Source organism: Aedes aegypti, chromosome 3 (assembly GCF_002204515.2).
Source record: "Aedes aegypti strain LVP_AGWG chromosome 3, AaegL5.0 Primary Assembly, whole genome shotgun sequence".
Classification (NCBI taxonomy): Eukaryota; Metazoa; Arthropoda; class Insecta; order Diptera; family Culicidae; genus Aedes; species Aedes aegypti.
The window spans coordinates 326,519,543-326,537,211 of NC_035109.1; the positions used below are offsets into that span (position 1 = coordinate 326,519,543).

General features: G+C 37.2%; 1 protein-coding gene across 5 annotated transcripts in view; it reads left to right on the forward strand.

Moving 5' to 3' along the window:
• LOC5571030 (pro-resilin) overlaps positions 1-17,669 on the forward strand; it is a 45,257-nt gene that overhangs the window by 16,403 nt on the left and 11,185 nt on the right. The window lies entirely within an intron of this gene.

The window sequence follows — 17,669 nt, forward strand, 5'->3', positions numbered from 1 at the left end:
CAGCAACAGCGCTGATCGCAGTAGTCGCTTTGCCAACTTTATGCAATACATACCTTCATGCAGAAAACTACAGACATTCTGAGGAAATCTATATTTTAGTTTACGATGGTAGGGCGTATGCACTTCACTGACCATCAATCAGTCAGATCGTATTTTGACGAAAAGACATTTTCAGATTTTTAGACATTTTCTGGACGTGCCCGTTTGAAAAGCAGCGGTGACTGGTGTTACACTGTTCCATCGTATCGATTAGGTCTAATGAATAACAAATAATCTCAAATCAACGAAAAAAAAGCATGCTTGTAAAAAAAAAACGAGTGTGTTTTTTTGTGGATTTGTTCAATAATTGGAAGGAATTTTGTTTTGTGTCTCAATACGTATATTGTGTCCTTTTTGCTGTTTACTTCAAATAGGAATCGAATTTTCGTTTGAGAAATTTCATGCAGTGTAATCTCAGATAGTTACGACTTTTTCAAATCGAGCTCCGGAAATTTCCTTGAAATTTTCCATATTCCACAATAATCTCACTTTTGTCAAAATATTTTGTCAGAAATCCTCAATATTAACAAATGACCTTTGAGAATTTCAGATTTTCCGTTGTAATTGTAATTAATTATAACAATTTCCCAAAGGTCGCAAGCAATATATCTGATTTTTCTGAATGAACCGATTTGTAATGTAAAACAATGCAAGGAATACGTAAAGGCGTGTCCTAGTATTACATGAAAAATTTATCACATAACTTCTAAAAGGATGTTTTATAATTCTCTTCAAATTTTTATTAGAATTTGGTAGGTAAGTGAAAGCTTTGCTTTCATTAAAAGCACCCTGAGTATCGCAATAAAGCGCTGTTCTCTGAAAACTTTCTTAAACAAGTTAGGAAAGCCCCGAAAAATCTCCACAAGAATCATGGTGAATATGTGTAGATGAATGACTGAAATTTTTTTCTTGATACATGTATCCAATCAAACGTTATTGACATTCCTAAGAAAAATCCGACCATTTCGAGTCAACTTCACACTGTTCCTAGATACTATTATTCTATTTTTGCCAGCAAATCTTCTTATTACAATGTGAAATATTTTCACCGCTCACAGTTCAGAAACAGTTAAAGAATTTTTGATGGTTTTCCGAGAGCGTCATTTCAAATGATAATCTTTTTGAAGTCATAAGCCTCCACTAACAATTCAGAAATAAATGTAACACTTTTTCCTTATCGCAGTCTTAACCCGTATAGGCCTGAGTGAAAGCAAAAATTCTAAAACCCTCATCGCTCACCGAATAATAGCTCTTTTTTACCCGACTTGACCCAGTGACCCACCAGAATAACTCCGGCCACAGGTATATTTCCGAGTTCATCTGGCCACTTCTAGAAACTAGATATGTGGGCCAGTGAACTGACAAAAATTCATTAGAATCCGTTAAGAATTCGCTGAGCTGTGAGGGTTTCAGTATTTTTGCTTTCATTCAGGCCTATACGGGTTAATTTGCCTAAATGTTCTGCTGAAAGTCATCAAAGGTTCAGAAAGTTTCTCAGAGTTTCATAATAATCCTTCCGGAAGTACGAACCAACGCGATAAGATCCAAACTAGGAATTTTTGGTACATCTTGAATGAAATCTCTCAGGAAGAATTGGTTGACGTTTTACAGGACAAATTTCAGAAAGAGTTTTTTTTTTTAAATCCTCAGATATATATCTGATGTTAAATTATGAATTTAAGGAAAGATCTAACAATTTTCCATGTATCCTATTTTGCTTAAATTTTTGAAAGAATCCAGCAATGTAATGGGTAGATAAGCCCTGATATCTTCTTCTTCTTCTTATTGACATTAACGTCCTCACTGGGACAGAGCTTGCTTCTCAGCTTAGTGTTCTTATGAGCACTTCCACAGTTATTAACTGAGAGATATATTTGCCAGAGTTACCATTTTCGCATTCGTATATCGTGTGGCAGGTACGATGATACTCTATGCCCAGAGAAGTTAAAGAAATTTTCATTCATCGAAAAGATCCTGGACCGACCGGGAATCGAACGTAAACAGGAGAAAGAGGCAGAAATGTTCAAAACTATCAAATTATAGAAATTCCCGGAACAACACGTCGTTCAACATATCATAGGCACGTGTGGTCTAAAAAGTGACATCTCTATTACTGCGGGAACAACCAATCAAATGATCTTTGTATAGGAGTGCCTCGAAAAGCGGCAGATATCGTTCCTGAAGCAACATAATTGGCCTGTGCTGTTCTGGCCAGACTTGGCGAGTTGCCACTATGGGAATAAGACAATCGAGTGGTACGATGCGAACAACGTGGTTTTGGTACCCAAAGACCACAACTTTCCCAACAGCCTAGAACTGCTCCCTATCGAGTGGTATTGGGCCTTGGTCAAGTGGAATTTCAAAAAGCTTATGAATCCATGGAAAACGAACAGTGGTTTATATAACACTGGCGTTCGGCGGCGAATGAGATCGATGAAACTACTGTCCAAAATTTTATTAGAGGGGTTAACCTGAAGCAGTCTTTCCATGAACAGAACCGATGTGCAACTTTGGTTTGAACCTTGCGACTTGTGTTGAACCGCAACGGCGCTTGGTCTCTATACCATTGTTTCAAACCGAACCCGGTACATGTGTACTTCAGTTCAAACTTAGATTCAAATAATGGCACAAAGCAGACACACGTGGAACGGTTGAAATCCACGCGGTTAAATTTCTATGATCATATACGGAGCTTCTTGGTTCAAATCGCAAGACCCTTAAGCCTTGAATAAATGTTTTATTTAATCTGATCAACTAAGATCAAAACTTTAAATGACATTTAGAGGTAACTTTATGAAAAAAAACATGGATTATACTAGATAAGACACGATAAGTCGAAATGGCTAAGCGTGGATATCAACTGTTTTCTGTCTGTCCGTTTGTGTCATCGTTATGAGCCTCGGAAGTAATCGAAAATTTGTGCCAAAATTTGAACCACGGTTACAACCGAGGTACAAATGGACCAGTTTTCAAACCAGCGTTTGAACCGAAGTTCACTTTACGCATGTTTGGATTCAGGTTCAGTTTCGAGCGTTTCGGTTTGCATGCGAGAACAGAGTGCAAGGAGAGTACGAAACCGCCTGAACCAACGTGTTCGGTGTTGGTTTGGGAAGACAAACCTGAAGGCAGGACAGCTAGGATTTGGCAAACCAAAAGGATAACGAATATTTTTTCCTTTAAATATATAAATTGAGCTACAAAAAAAATAAAAAAGAAGGTTTTTTATTATGAATTTTGACTGAAAGATTCAATTTGCACGTTCCAGTCTTTATTTCATTTAATTCCACTAGAGTTTGTACATGGAAAAAAAATCGGTTGCCGGATTCATAAACAAAAAGTCATGAATTCATAAAATTTTATGTTTCATGATATCATGACTAAAAGTCATGAAATCGTGACTATTATGCAAGAATTCGTATGCTCAGGGCGTTACACAAATCTAACTGTCACTTTCTTCATCTTAGTCAATGCGTCTCATGGCGATCGGTGATTTTTCAAGTTAAATTATAAAAAAGTTTTGTTTTAGAAAAAGTTTAAATTGAAGATACTGCTTTTCGGAACCTTGCCATCATATCGATGACGTTTTTGACAAAATTTCCGTGAGTTCCCACATTGTGTCACGACACAAACAATCGGCCAGAGCTGATAGATGTTCCAAAATATACTTACAAGCCTTCATCCTGATTATGCAAAACCGGGCAATATTTGACTTTGAGCGAAGATTCCGAGTATTCGCGTTCCTGCTGAAGATTTAGCACTCGTTAGGTTGACAATTGTGGAATGTTTTCGCAGCCGCAACGATTTTAATCTTCATTTCATGTGTTTACCAATAGCAAATATAAACTGGGATCTAAATTAACGTATAATGTTTGTTTTCATAAATTGGTTCATGATTCAAGGATTCTGCTTCATGATTTGATGACTCTACTCTTCAACACCAAAATCTGAATCATAAATGACAGCCATCTAAATACATGAATAGTGCTTATGTTTTCATGAATTTTATTCATGGTTCCAGCATACATGATTTGAGGATTCCAGCTGACATTTTTCTTCGCTAAAAATAGAAAACGTAACATACAGCCGGCGTTACGGTAAAATGCTTCATGATTTCATGAATTTTGGTCATGATGTATTTTCATAACATGAAAACACATTTTCCTCCCAAAATCATAACTCATTCTCCTTATTTCGAGTGCCGCATTTTTACCCGCGTATCCTTTGACAGATACGTGTATTTCGACCTCAACTGTAAGGCCGTCTTGAGTGTCATGTACAAAGTTGTGTCTAGTACACGACACTGAAGACGGCCTTATAGTTGATGTCGAAATACGCGTATCTGTCAAAGGATACAAACGCTAGTGGATTTAAATGGTATAGTACTAATTCGGTTTTCCATTTACTTATCATTTGGCAATCCACAGAAATTTTGAAATGATTTCTTGGCATTACGTTCTCACTGGGACAGAGCCTGCTTTTCACATTAGTGTTCAATGAGCACTTCTACAGTTATTAAGTGAGAGCTTCTTATAGGCAAAGTTGCCATTTTCACATTCGTGTATCGTGTGGCATGTACGATGATACTATATGCCCAGGGAAGTCAAAGAAATTTCCGTTCCGGAAAAGCTTCTAGACCGACCGGGAATCGAATCCAGACACCTTCAGCCTGGCTTTGCTTTGTAGCCGCGGACTCTAACCAGTCGGCTAAGGAAGGCCCAAACAGCTAGATTTTGGACAGCTAGATTCGCCAAATACCCCCTAGTGCGTCGTCGGCCTGATGCTGAGTCGGTGATAAATTGCCCACTCTCGGCGTCGGAGGTGAAGATGCTGCTGCTGCTGCCTGTGACTCACGAATCGACTGTCAATGGTCAGTGTTTTATCGTTGGTTACTACAGTTGGTGGCTTCTGGCGCTACCGCGCAGCATTTTGCCAATTGATTTTACATGCAGTTATGGATTGCAGCAGCAGTAGCATAACCTCTAATTGACAATGGAACACAGTCACGGACACAGTAGCTGGAAGATGAGTTACCACCATCTACGAGTGTTTTGTGGAGCCGAGAGGGTAGTTAGTTGATGATGTGAGGGAGCAATCATGGATAAAACAGTGTTTAACAACCGTTTGATCTGAATGGGTTTCGCAATGTTTTGTGGTGAGGTCAGGTGTCTGACATGTGTGGTAATTGTTTTTCTTTGCAAGGTACAGTCAGGAGGAGAGTTGATGGCAGCGTCTAATAAGAGATCTAACTGTACCGTTTTGACTCATATTCCGAACACTTAAGGCCAACAGTGACTTCAAATGCATCTGATTGGCATAAATTGGCTGATATTTGTGTAAATTTTTATTTCTTCGCAAAGTCTAACTGTTAGCTGTTGGGTGTACCAATAATAATGTTGATTTAATTAGTTTTAGTATTGTTTTTACGTAAAAGTATGGAACAACATTTTGATTCAAATGCCGAACACTGTGCTTATTCTGTCTCATATTCCGAACACCTTGATTCAAATTCCGAACAGCACGAAAAAATCGTATTCAAATGAATAATTTTGCAAATAAATTTATCTGAGCTTGTTCTACTGGTCTCAAACTCGAGAGCCATCACTAGTCCTGCTGTAAAAAATATATTGGAAAGGTTAAAATTGAATTGCAATTGACTGCCATTTCCTTGTTATTTGGTGACATATTTCAGCGAAACATTTCAACCAAATCGCCATACAAAAACCGAGTGTTCGGAATATGAGTCTGTTCGGAATTTGAGACAAAACGGTATGTAGAATTTACAAGGTCGAGTTCTGTCGCATAAAAACTTTAAACATATCAAAGCGACATCTGATGCACTATAGATAACCATGAACCAAATTTACAAAGAAGTTCACAGTGGAACTCTTATTCAGCTTGAAAGCTGCTTAAGATGCTCCTCGGGACTTGATTGAAACTTTTAAGTTGAGTTGAGATCATGTGATGTACCGTTTTGACTCATATTCCGAACACTTAAGGCACAGTGGCTTCAAAAGCATCTGATAGGCATAAATGAGCTGATATTTGTGAAAATTTTAATTTCTTCGGAAAGTCTAACCGTTAGTTGTTGGGTGTACTGATGAAAATGTTTATTTGAACTTATTTAGTATTGTTTTTACGTAAAAGTATGAAACAACATTTTGGCCCAAATGCCGAACACTGCGTTCATTCTGTCTCATATTCCGAACACCTTGATTCAAATTTCGAACAGCACGAGTAAATCATATTCAAATGAATAGTTTCGCAAATAAATTTATCTGGCTAGTTTAAGTGGTCTCGAGCTTGAGAGTCATCACTACTCCCGAGGTATAAAATTAATTGGAAGACGTTAAAATTGAATTGCAATTGACTGCCATTTCCTGGTTATTTGATGACATATTTCAACGAAACATTTCAACCTAGTCGCCATACGAAAACCGCGTGTTCGGAATATGAGTTAGTTCGGAATTTGAGACATAACGGTACCAACGTTACAGGTTATCAACGTCTCTTAGATTACTCTATGAAGGCTCAACCAGCAAGCTTCAACAGATAATTCATTTCATGTATGTCTCTTTAACCTTTCAGTAAGAGTAGGAAGATTGTACCGAAAGGTTAAGACTTGATTAGTACTTTGAGCAAAAGATAGTAATCTCGATGATTATCGATAGATGGAAATCAGTAGATATTGAGTGATATATTACAAACTTGTGTTGAACTAGACTCTTCAAAATTAATACCTAGTTCCATTTCTTATAACTCCGATGCATTGCTCAGCTAACAGTAGCAAGTTCCCACACATCCTTCACATACTTGAGTTGAATCATCATTCCTGCACAGAACTCCTTTCTAATCCATGTTAGTTGCATCGCTATACGCATATGTAGCAACCAATTAAAGTACGATCTTCACTCACAGTTTTTTTGCGAGGTGATCCACTGCAACTGCAAATGGGCGCACATTCATTCGCCATGCATCACTAAATCATTCCCATGAAGGTTTTATGAGATACTTAATTATCGAAACTACCGATGCTTCTCAACTAATGGAATAAGAAGCAATGCTCACCGTGATTGATATCATTAGGTTCCAACCGTCAAATGACTTTGACGACCCCGAACATATGTGCAGAATGATGTTCGTTCATCATAAATTCCAGTTCAATCATAAATCATCATTTAGCCAAACGAGAAGGATGCCCAACGAATGGCGTCCGGGCAAAGGTTAAGTGCCTGCCAATCGGCGAGTTAAATCAATTGCCTCCGCAGAATGGTCGCGCTTCTGCTAGGTCAGCGGGTGAACTCGGAGATTTAATCGCTTTCTTGTGCCCAGGCGTGGCAATTTGAACTTAATTCAATCAAAATGAGCGTCGTCATATGGAATGGCTCGCAGTGGTGGTCCCCGTTCGCGTGCCACCTCAGCAAGGTTCCAAAAACGATCATCTCCACCGACATCTGTGCACACAATGGGCATCGAGCAACTCAGACCATGGGCATAGTCAAGATTGCCATCACGGGAAGAGGAGTATAAACCAAGTAACCATGCACATTTTATTATACCTTGACGTCAATAACGAAATTCATGTGGCCATCCAACTCGAGTCATGTGATTTTCCTTATTGCGCAAATATAATTGCTTCATTTTTTAGTTTTATATACAACCGCAATAAAACTGTAAGTTATCAACTATTGCTGCAATACAAATATTTTAAAAGTTAAATAAATTCCAATGACTTAGCAATTATTACTTGGAATATTTCTTGATGAATTAATCGCCCATTCTTCCTGAATACGCCTATGGCGCGCACCTCTTCAATGAGTTTTTGTAACCTTCCTTTTCATCTTTGAGAAATCTTTGCGTGTGGCGTTTCGGAAGTTATGTTTCGCTGAAGAAGGTACCTACACCTCTTAGCGCTGAATGTGTTCGGACGTGTCGATCTTTGACGAGTGCTGTTCAACGCAAAGCCGCCGCCATCAGCAGACGATGGCTACTTAAGTGGCTGCCATTTCCATAACAAGGTATTGTAAGTTTTATGGACTAGTGGCTGTAAAGATGCGATTTATGATTATTTGAAGCGCTATGACTTAAGAGCAGCCCAAATTAACACTGTGGTGTGCATTATTGTAAATCAATCAATTAATTAGCGATGAATGATTTTCGGCTTCTGGTTGTGGGGTGATTAAGGAGAGTTGATCAATCTTAGTTTGAGTGAGTGCTGATCACGGAAACACGTGATCATTCAATTAGCACTATGCAGTCGCATCCTTTGTCATGCCTTTTGTGGAATGAGCAAGTACATTCACGGGATTCGAGCCGAGATTAGATAATCGCACCGCAGCCGGTCTTTGGTACGTGAGTTCGTGGCATAAATTTAAATTTTACTCCCGGTAGTGGTCAGATCGAAGCGAATGCCATCCCTGTCAGGTGACATTCTCTCAGGTGTAAATTTGTCTGGATGTTCGGACCTCTTTCTTTTCTATAATTTCAAAGATGCTCATCTCAACAGGCTTTACGACAATGTCATAACAAATGGGACACAAATGATACGATTTAAATCATCCTGGTGCCGTTCGATCTCCAAATACCGATCATGGCAGTTAATGCAAATCCCATAGTAGTACGTAGTAAGTAGTATGCGAACGATGATGTTGCCGCAATTACGACGATTTATGGCTACCGGTCCTGGGCTGCATTCGATTTGCATAATTATTAACAACTTCATCTCACGAGTGAGCAAACCACTACTGACGAGGTTCGTCTTCCGATACACTTGGAGCTGTCGTGACAATCCACGTAGCTTGGATTTTCTAGATGTGTTCTAACATAATTGAATTACGTCCTTTGAAGCGTGAATAGGCCTCCAGGGTATGATTGATGCAACCGTGTCATGAATGTGTGAAGACTCCAAATAGATAGATTTTGTGCCAGTATTTCTTTCAAATTGTAGTGCAGTAGAGAAATTAATAAATCGCACCAGGCCAATGGATTTCTAATATCTATTCTGCCGTGAATCGCAAGTCAATCCCATCTGCATTTTCGTCAAAATTGAGTTGAGTTCTGTTTTCAACATCTCTTCCAATGCTCATTTAGCTGCATTAATGAAAGAATATAATTTGTTCGAAAAAAAAAACAGCAAGTCGAATTATCCTATAATGAAAAGTATATGTGGTTACTTTTCATTATGGGACAATTTGAGTCCCACTACAGACTTTCGCACCGTGTAACACAAAAATGTAACTTGTTTTGATCATCTTCATATTTTCCTCGGAAAGATATCGTAGTGAAAAGTAAGTTGTGAAAATTTTGAGATTAGAATATATTCCAATCCTCTGGAATTTTTTGAATATTCGAATGGAAAACGAGTTTGAAAATTTCACAGCCCATTTTCTCAATGCCTACTTTTTACAGATGGGACTGACTTGCGATTCACGGCAGTTATAGGTGCCAGTAAGCATGATCTCCAACATTTGTCTTGAATACATCTCATCAGAAATCATGCATAGATTTTGTAAGGATCTAGAAATTTACAAACGAATTCAACAAAAATGCGCCATATGGAACTGCCAAGGATTTGGCCATTGAAACTATTTGCTATCCTAACATAAATCAATCCATGAATCATGGGCGTAGCCTGGGGACCGTTACCACCATTAGCATAACTTGAACTCATACCTAGAGGGGGCTTGACAAGAGTGTCCATTTCCCAGCCGTTTTGCTTGTCCCAGGATTCGGGACAAAATATTAGTCATATCCCGGGACTATGGTGCCCAGATAGCCATAGCGGTAAACGCGCAGCTATTCAACATAACCATGTTGAGGGTCGTGGGCTCGAATCCCGCTGGTCGAGGATCTTTTCGTAAAGGAAACTTTCTCGATTCCCAGGGCATAGAGTATCTTCGTACCTGCCACACGATATACACATGCAAAAATGGTCAATCGGCAAAGAAAGCTCTCAGTTAATAACTGTGCAAGTGCTCTGAGAAGCAGGCTTTGTCCCAGTTGGAATGGCAGAAAGAAAAAGAAGAAGATCGCGGGACATTCCGAGATTTCTCAAATTTTCTTTGAAATTTTGTCGTAATGGAAGTAAAATTTCAACAATATAATGTTTTTTACAATTTGTAAAGTAAAGTTTTATGATGAGGATAATAATTTTATGTAAATGCGTATTTTAAATACTGATTTTTTATTGATATAACCAAACAAAAATCAACCATAATAAATCTTGAAGCTGTTTAGTGGAATACCTATGAGTAAATGTCAACCGAATTTAGTACTAGTCCATTTAATTCCACTAGAGTGCTCTTGTGGAATTTAATGATACAGTACTAAATTTACTCAAACATTGAATCCTGATAACTAATGCGTATGCATATGATTTTTTCCCTTTAAAGTAAATGAAAGTAAGGCAAACATTTTATCAGATTGAAACTATTATACTTGAGGAAAACTTTTCTAGGGGGGTTTAGACCTCTCTTGACCCCCTTCCCGTATTTACGCCAATGGTTACCAACCTCTTTCCCTTGATCGTCGGAATTTATCAATAATAATAAGTTTTGAAATTTATCTTGTATGTATTTGTATTTCTTGAAAATGTTTTTTGGAGTTCATCAAACAACTAGAGGAATCTGCTAAAAGTCTATTATGGAACTCAAAAGGTTTATGCCAAAATATCTTAAAAAATAAACCTCAAAGAAAACGTCTAACAATTCACATATTTCCCACCTGAGATTCCTTTCTGTACAGTACTTACCCGATTTTGACAGCCCCTTTCTGGGAAAAACTTTCTGCTCTCATCGTTTCAAAATCGAATTTTCTGTACATCTTTTCAATGCAGATCAAGTTAATTTGAATTTGCATAACATAGAGAATAAAGTATTCTGATAATATAAACCCATTTTAAATAGGAGCTAAAAGATGTTTTGAAAAAAGGGTTGACACAATCGGGCCATCTATGTCATTCTTTTGATTCTCCTAGGAATTTCTTTTGTTACAACATGAAGATACCTTAAGGTATTTTTGAAATGCATCTTTGGAATCCTGCCAGAAAGTTCTTGAAAACACGAGAGATTGTTTCAAAAGTTTTATCAAAGAACAAACAGGGAAGTTTGAAGGGATTACTCTGAATAGGTATGCGTCTTGATGACACCTTCTGGAATTCTTCTGGTCGTCTTTCAATAATTATTTCACGCATTCCCTCTCTACGAATTATAAGTTTAAAGGAACAGCAAGATTTTTTTTTATTCATTACTTGTAAAATTCGTCCAGTTTTCACTTTGGGTATATCAGGATTCCTCGAGATACTTCTGATTCCCAAAGAAGTCCCTGATAACTCTCCTGGGGTTTATTAATAAGTCCATAAAGAATTTTGTGGAGCAATCGACTGTATATTTTAATTGTGGAATTTACGGCTACGCAATCTTGAAATGATTAAAAAATAGTTTTATTTCAACCCAACGTTTCGACACGGGGTTAGACCAAACACTAGACAAATAACGAAAAATTAATCTCCCCTGCAGAAGAGACAATCCCCATGTCGAAACATTGCGTTGAAATAAAATTCGTTTTAATTATTTCAAGACTGCATAGCCGTAAATACCACAAATAAGTCCATAAATTTGGGGCCCAGATAGCCATAGCGGTAAACGCGCAGCTATTCAGCATGACCATGCTGAGGGTCGTGGGTTCGAATCCCGCTGGTCGAGGATCTTTTCGCAAAGGAAATTTTCTCGATTCCCAGGGCATAGAGTATCTTCGTACCTGCCACACGATATACACATGCAAAAATGGTCAATCGGCAAAGAAAGCTCTCAGTTAATAACTGTGGAAGTGCTCATAGGAACACTAATCTGAGAAGCAGGCTTTGTCCCAGTTGGGACGTAACGCCAAAAAGAAGAAGAAGAAGTCCATAAATTTATTCAAGGATGTCTTCAAAAACTAGCAAGAATCCTGAAAAAAAAAAGTAAAGGGATACCTCTGAGGGCTCCTTCAAGAATACGTCCAGAGATTTTTTTTCTTAATTACTTTAATGTTTCTTCCAGATTTTTTTACAGGATTTACAATAATTCCATGATTGTTCAATTCCACCAGAAATTACCAGAAGTACCTTTTTAAAGCATTGCATAAGGTGGAGATTCTTCAACATTTTTTTTTCCAAAGTAATTTGCCTAAAACGGTTTTAGGTACTATCATAAAAATCTTTCCATAAATGTTTTTCTTTAAACAAGTTTACGAAATACCTTCTTTAAGTTGAATTTTTTTTCATAATTTCCCCTGTTCCTTCATTCCAGAGTCTCTTCTCAGATTATTCTAGGAATCACTCCTGGTATTACATAAAACTATTTATGCGGTTTCTGCAGAGATGTCTTCTCAATATTCTTAGGGATTCCATCAGTACTACAAGTGGTTCAATTTGATTTCCTACCAAAATTACATTTGAAACTCATCGCATCAGTTAATTTATCTGTGATTTCGCTATGGAAAATTCTGATGATTTTTATCTGGATTCTTTCAAATATTCAAACAGGAATTCTTCCAAAATAGCATTTAAAATAATTTAAGGGATTTTTCAGGACTTCTTTTAATGCGTGTTACAGATTTAACCATAACATATCTATGAATATATCTAAGGACACCAACAAAATCTGCATAATTCGACGAAAATCTGCATAATTCGTGTACAAAGCCTTGGAATAGATTTTGAAAGATTTTCAAGAGTATATCTAGAAAAAAATACGTTAATAAACAACGGTTTTTTAAAAATCGTGGAAGTGTTTCTTGGAAAAATTTATTTTGAAATTTCAGGATTAAATTCTGTAATTCTATCATAATATACTTAAATAGATTTTAAAACGAATCAAATTCGACCCATCTCATGATGCAAAGCACATATATGTGAGTATCGTTTTATTATTCCATATTCCATTTATTGAAGTTCTGACCAAGGAAACTAAAACAATAATTGATCTGTCACAGAATCATATTGATCATATTGAGAGCCTGCAATCAACTTTCATTACGAGCCTAAACGAATGAACAATCTTAATGCTCCTCAAAGCTCCTAAACATCAAAACTGTGCATTTATATGATGGAAATGTGTATTATTCTGACGAAATGGTAATTTTCTTTCAAAATTTGTTAAAAATTTTGTCTTAGAAAATTATTCCGTTTTGTTGATAAAAACGGAACATACCTGTATTATGTAGTTGATAGTAAGACAAAATATTATTTGAGAAATTTTTTTAAAATTGCTCGAAAACCACATTATTTTTACTGACAATAAATTGGTTAATTGGTAATTTCTTTACTATTTACAAATTTTTCAACTTTTATCACAACTTGCAAGTATTTATTTATTCACCTCTAAACAAGAATAAGACCAAGTTTTCCCAAATAAAAATGATTTTAAAATAGAAATCGAGTAATGGAGGGCAATTTACCTCTCCCGTGACATCGACTAGTGAAGATATCGAGTTATAGAAATTTCGACTTATGGAGAGCACGATGCATGGAAATTTGAAGGGACCAAAAAGTTACATCGAATTATAGTGTATATTGAGTTATAGAATATCGAATTGTGGAAAGTAATTAATATTAATTGTCTTTCTTTTAAATATAGACTTTTCCGCCAATTAATAATATAAGAACAATCATATTCACTATGCACTTAACTGCATGCAGTGCATTCTCTTTAACGACTCACAGTTGCATTCTGCACGGTGTTATTCATAACGTATGACTCATATCATGAGATATGATTTTCACATCTTTTTTATGACATGCTTTTTATAGTTTTCCATCAGTGTAATTTTTGGGCCAAACGACGGCAAAATCGCGTTCGGCCAAATGGAATTCAGCCAAACGGCATTCCACCAAATGGCGTTCGGTCAAATGACCCGAAACCTACAATTCTTTGCCAAAATGTGCACAACTGCCTATCATCTCGCATTTGAATGGTAAACTCAACATCGTTACTAGTGTTTGTAAAGTTTATAACAAAGTCATGTACAGATATCGAATTAGATGCTTCTCAAAACCAATAAGAAATTTGCGTTTGTTTCCTGAGAAGCATTTTGGTAGATTTCTCCACAACTATTCAACAAATTTCACGTTAGTCCTGTGGTGGCTTTCTAGCAAGTTCTTCAGTGAACTTGTAGGACTTTTTTTTAATTTAATTGAGATTCGGGTTAAAATACAAAACATGTAATTAACACATTCATGGCCAAGTAGAATTTATATTCTGGTGGAGAATCGACTGTATGGTAGAATCAAGTATTCTTTTCGGCTACGCAGCTTGATTTTCACAACGGCTTTTTATTTGCCTGACGTTTCGCCACGGGAATTGTGTTTTCCTCAGAAGGTAAATATTGTTGTCTTTCGAGTAGAATTTATAGTGAATCGTTGATGAAATCTTTGGAGAAATCATGGCGAGATTCCTCATGATATTTGGAAACCTTATGCAAATACTGTTAGTAGATTTCAAATGCAACTTTTGATGGATTGGATGGGAACCCCTAGGTAGAATTTAACCTATGATAAAGAGAAATATTTGACAAATTACTTAGTAGATCCATGTCAGACTCTAAAACAAAACATTTAGAAGATCTTTGGAAGAAGCTTGACAAAATCATTGGTACACTTTCGGATGAATTTTGGAAAAATTGAAGACGATTGTGCGAATTCCTAGTAGAGGTTTTTTGATGAATTTCTAGTATTGCTTATCATATGTTTTTGACAAATGGGTATTTATCTTTAAGGCGAAGTAGGCCGTCATTGTAATTTGTATGCGTCGTTGATGATTGTTGCTAATTCATCTTACGATTTCAAATCAAAGAAAATCAGTTGGTGTTGCACTGACACAGCTGAAAAAGTATCAGCATACTTTCTGCAAATTAGCACGTACAGTGATACTTTTTCAAGTCAATATAAACTATCAAGACTGAGTTTTATCACTTTGAAATGCATGCTGAACAGTCATCATTGGTGCAAATAAACGAATGATGGGCTAGTTAGCCTTAAAGCTTTTTTTGTGGATGCTTAATAAAATTCATCCTAAGTGGAATTCTTATTTGCTTTTTGGAGAATTCTTCACGAAATCCTTGAGAGTTGCCTTGACAGATTTATGAAGTAATCATCAGTCTTAACTTTACGTAAACTTATGAGATGATGATCATTTGATTTCTTTTTCAGAATATTTGAAAAAAAATGTATAGGATCGTTGAAACATTGTTAGATAGATTATTGGAGTTTCCTTAATAAATGTTAACATGTTCACCAAGTTTAACCTTTTTGCCACACACAGCTCAGAATCGATGTGTCCCATTTCTGGCATTTTAGCAGTGATTCTTCGTTGATTTTATCTCTCGCTACCAACTTGGCAAAGTTTCTTCGGACTTAATTTTGCGTGGCAATCCAAACATTCACAGGATAGGCACAATGATTGAGATAGGTAAAATTTTGTTTAAATTCAAATGTTTATAACTTTATGAAAAATGGATGAAATTAGATGCATCTGCAAGCAGTCGATGTCAAATTTAGTCTAGTTTTAGGTACTTGCTTGGTCATGCACATTGGCCACCGGACACCGGAAATGTCCAAGATTTTCCGAGGTCAAAATGACATTTTTTCCGTCGCTTGTATTTACGTGCGGTGTAAAGTTGTATAGATGTTTACAATTTTCCTAGAAGCTATAACTAACTAAGGAAGTTGAATGCCAGCGAACGCATTAAGATTAGTTGGAAATCTTCAGTAATATGGCCATTTCCGTAAAACTGGTTCCGGAAAATATGGTCAATCATGTTTGAATTTACAATCATGTAAATATTATCCGATGCTTTATCCAAGTGGGCATAAAACTTCAAAACAATGCTTCCAACGGCATATTCAGACCATTAGATGCACTAACCACTCTATAGTAGGTTCCAGGTGCCCTGGGGGATGTAGCCAATTTCGGAAAATTCGGAACATTTCCGGTGTCCGGTGGCCAATGTGCATGGCCAAGCAAGTTCCTAAAATAAGACCGAAATTGCCGTCTACTGCTTCCTGATGCATCAAATTTCATCCATTTTTCATAAAGTTATAAGCATTTGAATTTAGGTAATATTTTGACTATCTCAATAATTTTGCCTATTCCCTGTACGCCGATACGCCGTTATGATATTAAATGAGAAAGGTGTTCGAAAAGATGTTTTCAATAAAGCAGTTGGAAATCCATCTGGACCAGAATCCATTGTTCATCGACAAAAGCGTGAACCATGTTTTTTTGGGTGAGAATAGTGTCAAGTCAAGTATTTTTCTTCAATTTAGATCTTCTATAAAAAAAAACATAGCACAATTACCTAGTATTCTACTTCAGTTAGTTCATAAACTAACATCCATCAAACTGCATCACGCGCTTCGCATTTAAACGACATCAATGCGTTTGAAGAAGCGACGATCCTGCAAAAACCCGAACAGCTCCTTGGAAACAAAGAACAAAATCTCATTAAAATTCCTAATTGACAACCGCAACAATGTTGCACCTTGATGTAACACCATTAGTTCCGTGTTAGTTTGTCAACCTGTCTACCCGACAGTCGCTTGATGGTTGATCGATGTACCTTCGCTGATTTGCATAGGACGACCTCGTGAGTCGTGTTCAGTTTGAACCCATCTGCCCTCAACTTTGACATCCGTTACCTTCTGAATGACTTCTGTTTAGTTTCAACCCTTCGAACGCACGTTGAATCTTCCGTTAGAAATAAGATTTCGCAATGCTAAAGGGCTGGTGATCGATGGGTTCTCCACTTAGCCAGCATTAACCCAAGGGCCTCGCAAATTGGAGGTTGACTTTTTGCAACCGATGTGCTCCGAGATAATGAGCTATTGCCGTAAATCAAAATTTATTCCGTTCGGAACCACTCCTCCTCCTCCTCGTCGTTTGCGTTCTGGTTGTACCCTGAGGCACAAGAATCGCATTGATTTACGTCGACACATTAACGAGAGGAGACGAGGCATTACCATTTAAGGTGCCACGGACCTTTGTTTGCCGAAGGAAAGGTTCTAACTGAGGTCTGGCAAGGCGGTGCTGCTGTCGCAAAGAATGATTCTTCGGAAGTGAACCGTCGCACCTGTTTTGCACGGAGGCCAATCCCAAAGTTTTGATTTGGTGCCACGAGAACGGATTTTCATTGGAAGGTGCAACCGAAAATGATGATGCCATCCGAGTTAGGGTTTGCGATATGGTATAACAATAATTTTTTTTTTATTTTTGTCAGTAATTTAGTAATTTTGCAAAATTACGTAATATTTGGTTTGCAACAGAAAAATGTCTATTGCTTTTTATTGCAACAGAAGAAAATTGTCTATTGAATATTCATTTAGACTCCACGGAACGAAAGTTCGCCTTATTTGATTCCGTTGAAGACCATAGAATTTCGTTTCAAACTGTACATGACGAATTCTCTCGAAACATCGCATACCCTTACATCCGCGAACGAGACGGCACATGTTACAAATTACGACGATTGCGGATCCCATTTCCATTGTTCGTCGTTGCAGTGCTTTTCCGATGGGATGATGAAGAAGGGACCATCTCCGTGACTCATTTATCTTTGGCGCAACACTTTGTGTTTGCTTTGCTGAGAAAATCCTCCCC